Genomic DNA, 14,812 nt, shown 5'->3' with positions numbered 1-14,812 from the left:
GAAGGGAAAGGAAATACCAATATAAAAATATTTAGTGTAGCAATGATCTGTGTGGGTTTCCAATACATATTAACAAAATATTTATAATGTAATCCTGTTAAAATCTAACATATTCTCATTAAATGAAATATTCCCCATTCATTTCCCATACATAGCTTTTTTTTTCTTATTTCACAGAGAGCTGATTAACTTCTAGAGGATTCATAAAATATTTTACTTTTCATGATCCAGATTTTTTCTCAGCTGAACAATGAAATTCTTTCTTGTCTGCCCATATGCTGCAGTGGTTAAATATGCAAGAGAAAGCTTTGTCATAATCTTAAAATATTACTTTCACTGATGAACTCTGAGTAAAATTTCTCTAAAACTGTGAACAGCGCCATATCTCATACTGCGGTTAGAGATGGTGAAGCGTATTCTCTAATCACAGAAAGTTAAAATAAAAGCAACTAAGTAATCAAAATCATTGTTTTAATGAAAGTTATTTATAACATGAATAGATTTTTTTAGATTTTGCAAATGTTTACATTTAACACATATAGTATGATAAGACATTTAATAATTGCCAGAATGCATTTGACTCTCCCGGCTTTCTTCAGATATTTATAAGTTCACTTTAAAGTTTTTGAATTACACAGGGGAGATATTAATGGAAGAACTTCAATTTAGTTACCGGAATTTGATTTATATTTTACAGTACAGTGAAGTTCTTGAACATTTAGCTTTAAAAAATATTCTTTTACGTGTACAGGAACACATTAGTAAAAACAGTCAATCAATTCACCAAGGTTTTTACAGAGGTGGTTGCACCATGTCACCATGTTGCTTTCACACATCTTTACGGTGACAGATTTTGAAAGCTAATTTTCATTTTTCAAAGGATGGTGGTGTTTAGCATTCTGTAAAAAGCACAATGATTGACATTTTTTAACCAATAAAACATCTAGGTAATGAAAGAAATGGTTTGAACTTTTGTCCTAAAGCCAAATTTCAACATTTATACAATCAAAAGTGGCTTTTATCTTGAGAGCTTCTTTCTTTATGTCTTTGCGGTTGAGCGACTAGCTCAATTATGAAGAGTCTGGGTGAGGGTGTGGGATGCATCAGTCATGTGGTACTTTCCATTTTCACACTCATCGATCTCATTGCCATTTCACACCATTGCTTGTTGGGGAAATTAGGATGGTGCCTTCAGCAGCTATCTGAATGAAGAACATTGCTGTTTGCATGGACTTGTATAGCAATGCATAATTTGCTGCCCTAACAGTGCAATATTGAGTTTATTACCCAAACAGGGACTGAGAGAGGGAAAAGAAGAGATGAAGTATTAATTATTATACTAGGACAACAGGCATGCATTGAGGCAACCCTGGGCCAGGCAAGACATGTGGTCACTCTACCCATGGAAGATTTTGTATTCCAGGGAAGTGTGTTCTAGGAATTGGAGGTAACCTTGTAGAGAGGTGGAAGGATTCCTTCGTCAAATCCACAGCCAAGAATTTGGAACTTTGAAGCACATTTCAGAGGCCAAATATGTACTTTGAGTCTTAAATATTTCTATACTCCACCAACTGACAGAACATTTTGGAGGTGGCATAGAAGGTGGCAGAGCTCACAGAGGACCGAGGGATTAGGCCAGAGGGTTCTGTAAATGCCCAGGGAGAAAGTCACGGCTAGGTTGTAAGTGCTCAAGATTGTGTCAGAAAACAGAAGGCACTCTCCCCTGTGGAGTAATGTTTTATCAAGAGCCATATCCTATAAATTATGTAGACACACCTGAGAAAAGAAAAACATAGCCAAGAGCAATAGATTTGCAGCTAGGTGTATGGGCAAACTGCACTTCCTTGTCATATCAGTGCACCATTAGGCGATGTGCAACATGTTTTTATTATTATGCTGTAGTCAACTTTCTTGTTTTTTATTTGTAGGGAAATCCATTTAGAGGGAAAAATAATATTCATTTGTAATGAAAGAAATGCTGTACCAAAATCTATGGATGCTCAAGTCCCTGGAGAACTTGAGCCCCGGGGAAAAGTCAGCTCTTGTATCTGCAGGTTGCACATCCTGCTAATACTATATTTTTGAACCACTATTGGTTGAATCTGCAAGAAGGAACCCACAGATATGGAAGACCCAGTGTCTATTCTATGACTGTCTAACAAGCATGGCTTTCAGATCTAAAGGTTCAGTTTGCATGTAGAGAAATCGGAAGTGGCATTGTCATTTGCATACCGCACTTCAATGTTTTAAGAGTTGACATGTCAGTGATAAAATATGTGGTCATAAAATCAGGTGTCCCTATTACAGAGACTTGAAGATGCTTTGATTATTAAGATATAGTGAGCTTATTTGATATGCTGGTTAAATTGACCGTATTAAAATTTACAAGTTGAACACAATGGTCAGAAGCAAACCCATGGTGATGGAGTCTTTTTAATTATGAAACAGAGTTCCTGGTTTAAGGAGGCTTCGGAGTATGAGCTTTTGGTGTCAGACAGGTTCAAAGTCTAGATGTTCCATTTACTAAAATGTACCACAAGCAAGTTGCTTCATGTTCTGAGTTCCAATTTTCTCTTTTAGGAAATGGTATTTACTATGTAGAGTGTAAGAATTAAGGTTAATATATGTAAAATGCCTGCTACATACTTGGAACTCAGTGGTAGTTTGGCTGTTTTTATTGTTATTAAAGGTGATAGCATGAAGATCGTAGGAATCCTGTCAAAACTATGGGTGTTTTCTGACAACTTAATTCTCCTTTTCTTCCCCACTGTTTGAAAACTGCCTCAGCATAAAGAGGAATATTTAGGAATAAGCTTTTAAATTGATTGTATTAATTTATTCCCAAAAGTACTAAGATAGTCTGATACTATGATTCTTATTTTAGGAAAATGAAATTTAAGCACATAAAAATGAATTTCTCGAAAGCACAAATCAAGCTCTTAGACTTTCTAGTTGAATGCCCAGCCTTATGAAACCATCTATTTTTCTCTCATAAATTTGGTGTCAAAGCTGTGAAAGGTGCCTATAAAGTATGCTCCAAACCCCGACTTTCTCTAGAACCAGTTCTTTTATGATAAATGGAGGAAATTAAGTGCTTGGCAACTTTTGAGTTATGTATTAAGAGAAGACAGGCTTAGGCTGGGCACAGTGGCTCATGCCTGTAAACCCAGCACTTTGGCAGGCCAAAATGAGCAGATCATTTGAGGTCAGGAGTTCGAGACCAGCCTGGCCAACATAGTGAAACACTGTCTCTCCTAAAAATAAAAAAAAATCCGAGCATCGTTGCATGTGCCTGTAATCCCAGCTATTTGGGAGGCTGAGGCAGGAGAATTGCTTGAAACCAGGAGGTGGAGATTGCATTCAGACATTGAACTGAGACTTCGCCACTGCACTCCAGCCTGGGCGACAGAGCGAGACTCTGCCTTAAAAAAAAAAAAAAAAAAAGACAAAAGATAACACCAGCTCAGTTCCGAATATCTAATTTACCTGCAATTCCAAAATGGCTAGGTATTTTTTTTTTTTGAGAAAGTGTTAGGATAGAATAATAAAATGCATACTGAGATGCTGGCCTCAAGTTATTTGTGTGTCCAGAATTAATTTAAACTTCCCCCTTCCCAGTGGATTTTTTTCATTTAAACTACCATCTCAGCAGGTTTATACTGGGCAAGCAAATTAGTTACTCCCTGAAAAGCTTTGGAGTTCCACCTTGCATCATTAAATAAAATGGAGATGGCCAACCAGAATGAAATGTACCAGACTTACAGATGGAAGCATGTGGAAGGGTCATGCCTCACACAGCACCTGAGATATTGTGTGTGACTAGATAAAGGAAAGCTATTCCGATCATTAGAGAATATTCACTACCAAGCAGAATAATTTTGCAGGCCTCCTAAGATGATTAGCTAGCGTAGAGCAGTGTTTGCCTGCATGCTCTTCATTTCTCCTCACCTGTTTTCTCTTCTACGTGTAACAGCAAAGCATCTCACCTGTGACTTTGAGTCGGGTTTCTGCGGTTGGGAGCCATTTCTCACAGAAGATTCCCACTGGAAGCTGATGAAAGGATTGAATAATGGAGAGCACCACTTTCCTGCAGCTGATCACACAGCAAACATAAATCATGGTAGGACATTATCCTCTTTAAAAAAAATAGTTTTCTTTCTTGCATGTTGTGGAATGATGATACTGTGTATTTTCATTTCTATTCTGTAGACTGTATACATGGAATTCTGGTTTGTCTTGCTTTAAAACCTCCTGACCAAGTTAATAATTGGCGGGTAATTGAGTTCCCTGAAAGGAGCATTGTTTTAATCACCAACATGTTTGTTGTTGCAATTTTTATAAGTTGGGTTAAAGGCATAAAGAGGTGGAAAAGTTTTCTGATCATTTTCTCAAGTTGCCCAGAATCAAGTACAGTAGGCTTGCCTTCTTTTTAGAGCAATCCAATTTTTTCAAAACAGGAAGAAAAATAGTCTAATCTTGTTTCTGGGAACTGAGAACAGAGATTTAGCACTATCTGTGAAATAAATTTACAAATACTTGAATGCAATTTAATCAGTCTTCGGGCTTCTTTATAATAAACAGTCTTATTCTTCCACATATATATTTTTAACCATCATTCCAGTGTTTACATATCATCTTAAAATAGAGGAACCATAACTACCTGTGGTATTCCAATAAGTGTCTGTGAAACTCCAATAAAACAGAAAGGGTTTGTTCTCTTTTTTCTTTTGTTCACATTTATCATCGGATGTCATCCCCCATATACGTTAGCATCGTGTTAACTTTACTTTTTAAATGTATGTGTTTTAAGTAAAGAGTGTCTCGCCATGTTGCCCAGGTTGATCTCAAACTCCTGGCCTCAAGCAATCCTCTCACCTCAGCCTCCCAAATGTGCTGGGATTTCAAGAGGGAGCCACCACACCTGGCAAACCTTACAATAGCACAACTGTACTTGTACTGTAGATCATCTTTCAACCTCATTGAACATTATCCTATTTGTTTCTTCTTTCAGACTTCCAAAGAATTATACCAAAAATAAGTGTTGATCATATTTTTAATTACAGCCATTGGAAATTGGGGTTGGTGGTAGTGGGTAAGGGTGCTAGGGGTTGGGGTGGGAAAATTCAACCATCCATCTGTTGGCTACAGCCATAAACCTAGTTAATTGTTTAACAGTGTGGTAAGTTCTTAATTTTTGCTTTTGTGCCATGACTCATTTCTTTAACATTTTGTAGCAGACAAAGTTAAGTTTAAAGTTTAAAATAGAAAGGGGACTATAAATCATTGGAACTATGTATTAACAACACATTTTCTCTAAACTCATATAATGTTTTACTTCTTTTTCTCTGTTCAAGCCAATTATTAAATACATAGCATAGACGATACCTGGATGCACAAAGATGGATGCCACGATCCCTGCCTTTGAGGTGGTCTCAGTCTGGTAGCTTAAGTAGATAAGCAAGGAATTGCAATCGGTTATGAAGGATGCTTTAAGAGGGATGGAAGGTGATTCAGATGGATTCGAGATGCCTTGTTGAAGGAGATGACTCTTGAACTGAGCACTGAAGGGAAATGAAAAGTAGTCAGGAAGCCAGAAGTAAGGAATTACTGAGAGAAGACGGAACCAAAGAGAGGTGGGAGGGATCATGTCCTAATTGGAGGGAAGAATCCCCAAAGAGGGCAGAAAGATGGGAGTAGTTAGGGATGAAAGACGTGTGTGATTGGACAGGGAGAAGAGAACTGATGAAACAGGAGAGGAAGGAAGGGGACTCTAGAGAGTGCTGAGGAATTGGAAATGTGTCTGCAGGATGATGGTGACCCAGGTAGTCATGTTAAAGCATGTGACCAATCAAATTTGCTCTAAAGGGCTGTTCTGTCTGAGATGAGGAGAATGGAGAGGGTGAAAGGCTGGAGTCAAAAAAACATGGATGTGCTGAAGAAATATCAGTGAGAGATGATGAAGGCCTAAGCCAAGGCAGTGATTCTCAAAGGGAAGCTGTGTGGGCAGTGTGTCATGATGGTCTGATGTGAGCATACCATAACCAGTTAGGGAAGAGCACGGGCTGCCCAGGGTTCCGACACGATGTTGACACTGCACCCATGTCTAAATATTAGGGTGCTTCAGTTTTATTAGATAGAAAATAGAGAAAAGAAAAGTAGCTTCCCTGTGGAGTTGTCATGAGGATTAAATGAAAACACCTGTGAAGGTTTTTCCATGTAGTAAGAGCTCCATAAATATTAATAGATATTTGTTGTCCATTCTAATAAGAAGACTAGGAAAAACACCAGATAAGACAATTAGAAAATATGTTTGTAATTCACCTTTAGTCTTTTGCCATCTTATAATTACTACATAACTATGATTTGCATTAAAAAGATTCTAAAAGAGCCCCTGTGTTAGATGTTGAAAGACCCATTATTTTCCGGTGAGTTGAAGAATAGTGAAAGATAACAATATGACTGATAAAACTAGGGGCAGCTGGTCTCACCCAGAGTGTGAGGGACAAAAACGCAGTCTTTCTCATTTTAGAAAGGGCCAATGAAAAAAAAATATCTATCTATCTATCTATCTATCTATCTATCTATCTATCTGGATCACGGAGTCAACATCTCTTTACCCATGTTTGCCATGATCAAACCTTAAAGAGAATCAGTAGTGGTTTTAAATTGCAAGTGAGGAGGAGAATTTAAAAAAATGAAAAAGGACCAGGAAGGGAAAGGAAAGTGAAATGGAAATTTCTGGTAGAGTCAGAGGCAGCCTAATAGTTCCGATATCTAAGAAAGTGGAGTTCTAGTTCATTTTGTTCTTAGGGCCTTGAACATATAGATTGCAGTTTTTAAATCTATCTATCTATCTATCTATCTATCTATCTATCTATCTATCTACCTATCTAACTAGCTGAGACAGAGTCTCACTTAGTTGCTCAGGCTGGAGTGCAATGGTGTGATCCATGCTCACTGCAAACTCCACCTCCCAGGTTCAAGCAATTCTCCTGCCTTTTCCTCCCAAGTAGCTGGGACTACAGGTGCACACCACCACGCCCAGCTGGTTTTTTGTTTTTGTATTTTTAGTAGAGCCGGAGGTTTCACCGTGTTGACCAGGCTGGATATGTTGATATTATGTAGTTTTTGTGTGTATGTGTGTAATTAAGCCTCGAATTTCCTTCCTGCCTTTTTTTGCTTCGTTTCTACCTTCCTATTCCTACTCTGTTAAGTTTCCATCGAAATAGGCAACTCATGTTAATTATGTTCCACTTTTATCTATGTTCATATAGTCACACACAGATATATATATAGTAGATACATACATATTCAAAATTATATGTGTTTCTGTGATTGTTTGTTTTTTAAGAAATATATTATCTTGTAACTATTGTCCCTATCTTCTTACTAAAGATAGCTTATGGCAGTTGCTCGAAGTCATCAAATACTATCTATTTTTTTTCATTTTTTTATGATAAAGTATTGGTTAAATGTAAAATTCAACCATTTTAGTGTACAGTTCACTGAGTTGTGACATACATACACAATTGTGTAACCATCACAAAAATGAAGATATAAAACAATTCTATTCCTGCCCAACACATTGTTCTGTGCCATTATGTACTCAATAATTCTCCCACCTCCCACCACTGACACCAATGATCTGATTTCTAGCCCTAGTGTATGCTTCTTCCAGAATGTCTTGAAAATGGAATCATATCATATGTAGCGTTTTGATTCTGCCTTCTTTCAATTAGCATAAAGGACTTGAGACTCATCCATGTCACTGGCTTCAGCCACAATTCCTTCCTTTTTCACTGCTGAATAGTTGGGTCCATTGTGTGGATGAGCCACACTTCATTTATCCACTAACCAGCTGAAGGACACTTAGATTGTTTCCAAATATTGTCAAATATGAGTAAAAACACCATTAAATTTGCATACGTGTTTTCGTCTGGACATAAGTGTTTATTAGGTTTGAGTTCTGTATCCAATGCCTATGTCTGTTTTTGTTTTTTTTTGCACTCTGGTTGGTGAGAGAACTCTACCTTTCCTGACTTTCTGTGACCTTTGGGAAATGTTCCAGCTATTCATTTCAGGTGATTTTACCCCCAGACTCAGGTAGTTTCTCCAATCCATGCACACGATCGGTCCTTACATGGCAATTTAGGGGGGACTGTCTGCAGATCTCGGGAGCTTGCTGTCTTTTCAAAGCTCCAGTACCTGAAAGGGGCAGCTGGCACTCTGTCTTATGAATTCTACCCATGTGGGTCTCCCCAAAGCACCGACTCTATCTGTTTCAACTTGAGGAGACTACCACACTCCTGTGTTTCCCCTCTGCACAGGCACCTGGAAACTCTGTCTAGGCAGTAAGCTGTGGGAATTACAGGACTTAACTCATTTGTTTCCTCTCTCTCAGAGATCACTATCCTGTGATCTATCACTATCTTACATTCCCATTGTCCTATATTTGACAGTCCATGCTAAATATGCTTTTTTTCTAATATTTTTCTTTTGCTCATTTAAGACAGAAGATAAAATCCAGTCTGTGATACTGGATTCATGTTTGTTTATTTAGCTAAATTTATTTGATTTGGATATACCATAATGTATCTAGCTATTCCCCTATCCAGTGACATCAATATCATGACGATGTTTCAAATTTATTCTTGTACACATTTCCTCCTGTAGGATACTTTCGATTTTATGCAATAGATAATAACTAGGAGTGAGACTTCTATATTTTTTAAGCAAGATATGTATTTATATTTTCAATAAACATTTATAGATTCATTTACCCTAAAACTTTAGTACTCCAATTTTTAGTGACAAAATGGGACTACTTTTTCCTATTTTCCTACCAGCAAGAGGCATTATAATTCTCTATAAAAATTTCCAATTAATGGGTGTACAATGATTTCTCATATGTAATATTTATTTGCATTTCACTGAAAAATATGTTTTTCAAATGTTTCCAGTGTCTCAATTTATTTGTGTTCTTTAATTTAACTAAGTAATATTTTACAGCTTTCAGGGTAGAGATTTTGAAAATCTTTTGCTAATATTTTCCTAGGTTTTTGTGTTACTTTTAAAGAACTTCTGATTTTGATTATTGCTGACGTATAGAAATGCATTTTTATAGAAAATATTGACCTTGTATCCAGTGGCCTTGCTAATTTTATTTATCATAGCTAGGAACTTATACATATATATTTTATTTTCTAGGATCACTATTATTTTGTCTGCAAATAATGGCAATTTTATTTCCTTTTTTCTAAATATTAACAGTTCTATCTTCCTTTTGTTGTTTTATGTACTGGACAGAATTTCTAGAATGTGTTGAATAGAACTGGTGGTAGCTGCTAGACTTGTCTTATTTCTCTCTCAGAGGAAAAGTTGTCAATAGTTGAACCTTAAGTGCCATGCTTACTGAAAAATTGTATTCTTTATCAGATAAAAATGTTCCCTTCTATTCAAGAGTGTGCTTTTTAAAAAAAATTAAGAAATTGAATGTATGTTAAAAGTTTTCAGTATTTTTCAGCATCTATTATGATATGATTGTCAGATTATCTTTTTTGTCTATAAGGTAAATTGATTTTTAAAATATTAAACCCCTCTTGCACTCCTGAACCAAACCTAACTGGAGTAATTTTATTTATTATTCATTTCTTTATTCTATATGGTAATGCTTGTTTATAACTTTTGCATTTGTGAAAGTTATAGAGACTGGCCTCTAACGTTCTTAAGACATGTAAGGTGTTACTTCTAGGCCAGTGCATTAACAAGGTACCTGTTTTGCAGAAGGTGAGGTCGAGCCAGATGTGAACACTTTAACCCAGGGAGACTATTCACTCTGTCCTTTAATTTTTATATTGTGCTGGTCACATAGCCACTCTGGGGTATGTGGGTGTGAAAGAGTTTTACAATAAACAATTCTGATTACCAGAAGTAAACTCCTTGCCATGACCAGGAATAAAACTGGTAAATTCCACATTTCTCTAACTTGGCTCATTGTTTAGAGCAGGCTGATAGAAAGATAAATCAAGGGACGTGTTCCTAGAAGTCCGTGGGCCTGTGGTCAGAGTTTAGACTCTCTATACCCCTTACCTGCACATATTAATTTTAACTCAATATTGTCAACTTTCTAAATATTTGGTTAAAATTATCATAGGATAGCATTTAGCTTCCAAATCAATGGTCAGTAACTTCATATTTTAATTCTATTATCTTTCCATCTAGAAACATGTTATCTCTTTTCACCTAACCAGAGAGTTTGCAGTCTTTCACAAAGTTTATAATGTTCTCCATATGAATCGTGTCCCTTTTCTGTTAAATTTATTCCTACATTAAAAAAATTAATTTTGCTATCAGGAGTTGGACATTTCTTGCTGTTTATGTATCTGGAAACTTACTGCTAAGATAAGATAAGTAATTGTGTAATATATCTGTTTCCATTTAGCTTACCAAATTTTCTAAATGATACTATAATTATAAAAAATGGAATACTTTGGCTTTCTATTTTTACAATTGTATTATTGGTAAAACATGGGAAATTTACTTCTCTTTTTCTATAATGTCTACTAGATATTTTATTTCCTTGACTTCTACACTCACCAGACCTTTAAGATAATATTAGTCTAAGATTATAAATATTGCCTAATATTATCTCTAATTGATAGTTGTGACAGAAATATGTCATTTCCCATTTTAATTAATATTGTTATATCATTTGCCATTTAGAATGCTATTTATTTTGAGGTTGTTCACTAGTCTTTATTTAATTATTTCCTTTTATTTTATTAAGATTTGTGACTTGAAATTGTTCACTGGTTTTTCATAGTCTTTTCAACATTTAGATAGGATTCTATGACTTGACACTTTCATTTGTTGTTGTAACTGAATATGGAGACTGAGCTCCTAAATTAAACCAAACCTACATTCTTGGAAGGCTCAGATTAATCAAGACACACTATTTTTGGATAACAATTTCAAATTTATTCGACATCATTTTAATTAGAATATTTGTTCCTATGCTCACAAGTGAGATTGCTCTCTAGAGTTTTAAATTTTGTCCTATTTTCATCCATTTTATTAAAAATTAAAGATATTCTGGCAACCTAATATGAATCAGGGAGCTCTCCATATTTTTCTAAGATCTGAGGTTTCTCGAATAATGTTGCAAATATTTGTTTTTTAAAAATTAAATAGGGAGCCAGATGCAGTGGCTCATGCCTGAAATCCCAGCACTTTAAAGGCCCAAGGCAGGAGGATTGCTTGAGGCCAGGAGTTTGAGACTCTGCCCCTACAAAAAAATTTAAAATGTATTTGGTAGTGTGCTCCTGTACACCCAGTGGGAGGCTGAAGCTGGAGGATTGTTTGAACCCAGGAGTTCCAGGCAGCAGTGAGCCACAATCATGCTACTGCACTCTAGCCTAAGTGACAGAGCCAGACCCTGTCTCAGGAAAAAAAAAAAAGAAAAGAAAATTAAATTTAACTCAGATGTGGGACCATACATTTCTCTCTAGATTTTCTTTTCATTACTTTTTCAGTTACTTTTGTTGTCTAAACGATTTATTCAGGCCTTTTGCTTCATTTAGATTTTGGCGTCTTAATGTGTACATGTTCTCACCTTCATTAACCAGCTTGTTTGAAATTGTGTATATTCTTTTGAATGACTGGAGGAGTAAGGTCTTTGAATATTGGTTCATTTGTTTTTAGAATTTTGATCATCTTTTTAAAAATATTCATTTGAATTTTACCTAAACCTGAGCATTTTTAGGTGGAAGAATTTTTCAAAATCAACTTTTCCCATTCTTTTCCTTTTTAGGTGAAGCATAGAGAATTTAATGAACTTGCTCGCATGCACTGTTTCCATTACCTGTAATTTGGAATTTGGGGACAGTAAACTTTATCTTTCCAAGTAGGTTTTGAGATTTAAAAACAATATAAACTGGGTTCTATTTTTCCCGCTCAAAGATGACACTGCTGACTCACATCCTTGGTTGTTTGGTTAAACATGTGATGGAGTCTATAAAATAATACATTCTAATTCTAAATCCTTTCCTTTGTGTGCAGTCGGCATTGACTTGTATCTAGGAAAATCACTCTCTGAATACGGTATTTTCCAATGAAAATAGTTGGTTTTCCAAATTGCCTATCACTGTGATGATCAAAGGGCAGTATCAGATCTTGACATTGTTGGGTATAGCCTTCCTTGTAAGTCTTCAATATTCAATGAAATTACCCCAGACAGCAGCTCTGAACCTGTGATCTTTTAAGCTGCTGAGAGATGTTATCCCCTGCACATTTGCCATGCGCACATCCGTCGTAGTTAAAATCTAAAAGTGGTGATTTTGTTAATGTTCAGATTAGATCTTTAATTAAGCTTTGATCCCCTCTAGCACAGACAACAATGTCAAACACGTAAGACCCGGGAGAAACTAAAATTCATTCCATAAGCTCATATCCTTCGGTACATTGTGAGGAAACTAAAAAATAAAGCTCTTGTGGGTATTTCATAAGGGCGTGTTGAATATCTAATTGTCAGCTTAGAAGCTTCATTTAATTTGATGTCAAACTCTATGACATAAATGAAGCCAACAGAAATGTTTGTTTAGGTGATTTGGATCAAGACCTTGTTTTAATTGATTAAATGTTATTTTAGGTATTTAATGTTATACCGGTATAAATGCTATTTGTTTTCTACAAACCATAATAGTAAATATGTCAAAAATGTACTTTTCTTTATCTAATTGATAGTTTAGCATGTGCAAGGATAAGATTGTGGAGCAAAGAACAGCTAAGTGTGTAAGAGAACTTGCATCCGTATGACTTTCCCTTTGTTTTTGCAGGATCGTTTATTTATTTGGAGGCACAGCGCTCCCCCGGGGTGGCCAAGCTTGGAAGTCCTGTTCTTACAAAATTGCTCACTGCCTCTACCCCATGTCAGGTAATCAACTGTTCTGAATTTCCACTGGCCATTCTGTGGTTGTAAATCGCTGAGCTTGGGTTACTCTGCTAGTAAATGCCCGCCATGTTTTACTAGCACTTTAATAATGAATTAAGAGATTTACATGCGCTATTTCAACACAAAATGCTATGTCCTTCTAGAAGACCATTTGTAACACATAACTGGCACCATTCTTTTGAGGGCTATTAAAGCTTTCTGTTATTTTATATTCTTTTCACACAGTCATTTCAATAATCTAAAGCTGTGGATACGTGTTGCCAAAATTTTTGGCCAACAATGTACATTGAGAAAAATAAAGTCAGTTAAATAAGTGTTTGTTGAAAGAAAGACAAATGGAAATGATTATATTTACTGAAATTTGAGTTTTTTAAATGAGTCCTCTGGTGCCAGGCAAACACAAACTAAGGAGTGAAATACCCATTTTATTTCAGCAGCATATTAGAGAGGATGGACTAGTTAGACTTGGTTCAAGTCTCTTTTGCCACTTTCTAACTGTGGCTCAGACAAATTGTATATTCCTTTTGAGACTCAGTGTCTACACCAGAAACATACATGATTGTATGGATTAAATGTCAGCGTTTACATTGGAAGCATACACGATTATATGGAATAATGTCAAGGATTAAAATGTGATTAAATAAAGCACCTGGCAAAATATTTGGTACATAGTAGGTAAACAATGTTTGTACCAAACATTGGTATATATGTACCAAATATAATGTTAATTCAGTAAACATAATTCCTTTGCTTTCCATAAAAGTAACACCTAAATCAGAGGTCTGTATTCAGCTTGTCTTATTTTCAGTCCTTTTGAGAGCTCCAACATGCCTCTCAGCCCTTAGGATTTCAGCTAATTTTTTCGTCTTTACTTATCAGAAAATAATGAAGAGATCAATAGTGCCACACAGTAAATTCATTGCCTGTAAGTGTAGTGTTAGAGCAGTTTACTTGGGCATTCCTGGTGATAAATGACATATTATTCCGAGGTATAAACCTAATTATACTTTCAGTTTGGTATAAGTCTAAGTGGGAGTGCCCTGAGTTCTTTTTTTTTTTTTTTTGTAATAAAAATTTTATTTATTTATTTATTTATTTATTTTTTATTTTTTATTATACTTTAAGTTTTAGGGTACATGTGCACATTGTGCAGGTTAGTTACATATGTATACATGTGCCATGCTGGTGCGCTGCGCCCACTAACTCGTCATCTAGCATTAGGTATATCTCCCAATGCTATCCCTCCCCCCTCCCCCCTCCCTGAGTTCTTAATAGTGGTGTCCATAGATACTTTCTTTTAAAGTCCTAAAGATACTTTCTTTTCCTTTCTTTTGTGTTTTTTTCTTCCCATTTCTTTGTGAGAATAAGAATTAAAGCAAATGCCTGGTCTCCATTTCCATTTTATCCAAATGCCTTTTACCCATTCCCACCTCTTTATTTTAATTAAATCCTATAAGATAGACAGAAAAAGAGAAAGATAGATATAGAGTGTTTTTTTTTTTTTGAGGGGAAACTCCAGAAGCACTTCTTCTTTGAAAGTACAAGCTAACTTAGATTTAATTCAAGGTCATACATTAAAGTGATGAGATCACAAATGTTAGATATATAGAAAAATTGAATGTAAAGGAATATGATGTGTTAATTCTGCCTGCTTTACAGAAATTTGAAGATATTAAGAGTGTATTAGAAATTCCTATGACTCACCTAGAGTCACTGAGAAATCATATGCATGTATATGATTTTAAAATGTAATCTACCTTTCCCATCATTGTATGCTTCCCGATAGCCATTGATTTGTGGTCACTGGGATTGAGTTTCAGTTTATCATTGGTTCCACTTGAGGACACTTAATTTTTGCTTAAA

General features: G+C 35.7%; 1 protein-coding gene across 1 annotated transcript in view; it reads left to right on the top strand.

The window, feature by feature from the left end:
• The window catches only part of LOC129141848 (MAM and LDL-receptor class A domain-containing protein 1-like), a 32,318-nt gene extending 19,160 nt beyond the window's left edge, over positions 1-13,158 (top strand). The window contains exons 7-8 of the mRNA XM_054677611.1: positions 3,974-4,120; positions 12,834-13,158. The gene's annotated coding sequence lies outside the window, so the exon portion shown is untranslated. The remainder of the gene's footprint in view (positions 1-3,973; positions 4,121-12,833) is intronic.
• Positions 13,159-14,812: the final 1,654 nt, after the last annotated feature.

This window comes from Pan troglodytes, chromosome 12 (genome assembly GCF_028858775.2).
Source record: "Pan troglodytes isolate AG18354 chromosome 12, NHGRI_mPanTro3-v2.0_pri, whole genome shotgun sequence".
Lineage (NCBI taxonomy): Eukaryota > Metazoa > Chordata > Mammalia > Primates > Hominidae > Pan > Pan troglodytes.
This window is presented reverse-complemented; position numbering and strand designations above follow the sequence as displayed.